We start from the raw sequence: 2,500 nt of genomic DNA on the forward strand, positions 1-2,500 counted from the left end.
ATCTGTTGCTACGGGCAACAGCAGCTCTGGAGTCACCTCCAATCAAAGACGGGGGGGGGGGGGGGGGGGGGGTAAAGATGGAGAGAGAGAGGCAGGTAAACAAACATTGCCATACAGGCAGCGGATCATCACGTCCCATGCGACTTCACATCATTCACACCTGTCGGGGAACTTCCGGCGCGTGGTCGGTGGGCTGGAGCGGGAGCAAACCGAGACCCTCGTTCTGTTAACTGCAACTCATCTTATTTCCCGAAACAAGGGGGGGCGATACAGCGACACACTCGGAAACAGTGCCACGGCAGCCTCTCCATGCATTTGCCGGAGGGAGTCCTCAGACAAAAAACGAGTCCTCGTTGGCCGTCCCGCCTCCTGCGCACACGCCAGAAAGTTGCTGAGTCATTGTGTGAGGACGCTGCTCATGTCATGTCATGGCTCATGTCCGTTGTCGTGTCCTCGCAATCAAACGGCAGAAGGCGGCTTATACGGACACAACATGTGAAATAAACAGAAAAAGAAAGGGAGCACCAGTTATACAAAATTATAAATGAGGAAAATTATGATTCATCGGTTATACGAAGCATATGAAGTATCAATTATTGCATTTTTCTACCACACACCCAACGACTCAACTGGTCGTTTAACCACTATTCTCATGACATAATGATTACGTTTTACACGCAATTTTATTTCATTTTTATTTCGAATTTTACATTGAAAAGTGTCCTTGAGTTGGTTGAAAGGCTTTAATGAATTCAAATTATCATGTTTTTATGTGTGTGAGTTGGCTCCTAGACTGTCTCCTAGAGTGTCTCCTAGCTCCTAGACTGTGTCGGAGTGTGTCTCCTAGCTCCTAGACTGTCTCCTAGAGTGTCTCCTAGCTCCTAGACTGTGTCGGAGTGTGTCTCCTAGCTCCTGGATTGTCTCCTAGCTCCTAAACTGCCTTCTAGATTGTCTCCTTGCTCCTAGCACTTACATAGACACACCAACAACCACACAAGACCAGCACGCTTTTACAGTTTCTCCAGGAGTTGTGTAGTTATTATCATATATAATAATGATAATATTAATATCATTATTATTATCTTAGCGTGTGTGTGTGTGTGTGTGTGTGTGTGTGTGTGTGTGTGTGTGTTTGTGTGTGTGTTTGTGTGTGTGTGTGTGTGTGCTGTAGTGGTTCTATGTCAGCAGTTATGGCACAGGCACACATCTGTACATGCGCACACACACACACACACACACACACACACACACACACACACACACAGATAAACACACACACACACACTCACACACACACACACACACAGGTGGCGGCTCCTGTGCTGAATTATGCAGCGAGCAGTAACAAGCTGCAGGCTTCACTCTGCAGCACGGCTTAAAATATACATAAAAGTACTACAACAGTACACACACACACATTCTGATACACACACACACACACAGACACAGCACCAAGAGAATTGAACTAAAGACATATCCAATATAGCGTCTTTCTGATTGATTGATCCGGAGATGATTGCTTGAGAGACAAGCTACTGTAATACTTAAAATAAGACAAGACTTCCAGGGGCGCTTCCACTCCGGCTCCTCGCGGGTTTCATAACAAAGATTATGCAACTCACAGCGCAGGACTTGATGCGGCTATTTTCATCTGCAGGGCATTCTGCTGCATGCGACAGTAAACGTTCATATTTCGGTTTATTATGAGAGAATCACATCTCACAGGAAGTGTCTGATCTTTAAACAAATTATGCGGGAAAAAGGATGGACTTGAAACAACAACGTTTATTTGCTTCACAAATATGAGAGCAGCATCAAAAATCCCACCCAGGTTTTTTACATGAGCCATGACAGTTTCGCCTTCCACAGGCCCCCTAGGTGGCGTTTTCAGGGCCCTTCGACACAAAGACACAGACCATGGAGTAGAAAAACACAAGTTTATTGTGGCGAGTGGGCGAAGTGGAATAAGCCCAGGAGCAGATGGACACGTGTCATGACAAGGGCTCCCCTCTCCAACGAGCAACAGCTATACAGCCACACTGATCCTGGGCCCCAACCACCTAGACCCAGGACAGGTGTGGCTGCTCTAACCACACCATCCCCACACCACAGTCAATGCAAAAAATTTCAATCTGATTTTCGTTAAGTTGTAGAAAAGTATGATCCACCCAACATTTAATGTATTGTAAACAATCAGTTAATTTGTCTCAACCTGGCTTTGGGATCTGAGTGGGAGAAATAGCTGAGTGCCATCGGCATAACGGTGAAAATAAATGTTGATCATTCGGAATAATTTCCCTCGTGGAAGCATATAGAGGGAGAACAATATGGGGCCCAAGGATGAGCCCTGGGGGATGCCACATGAAATAATGGATGAGTTATTCTGTTTCCTACAGAAAGAATCTGAATAATATCAAACAATCGGAGCAAATTCAATCACAACACCCATACAGATAGTAGGTTTGCAGATTCAGGGAATTTGACATGACTATAAGACTTA

The sequence above is a fragment of the Zeus faber genome, assembly GCF_960531495.2.
Source record: "Zeus faber genome assembly, chromosome: 14".
In the NCBI taxonomy this organism is placed as follows: Eukaryota; Metazoa; Chordata; class Actinopteri; order Zeiformes; family Zeidae; genus Zeus; species Zeus faber.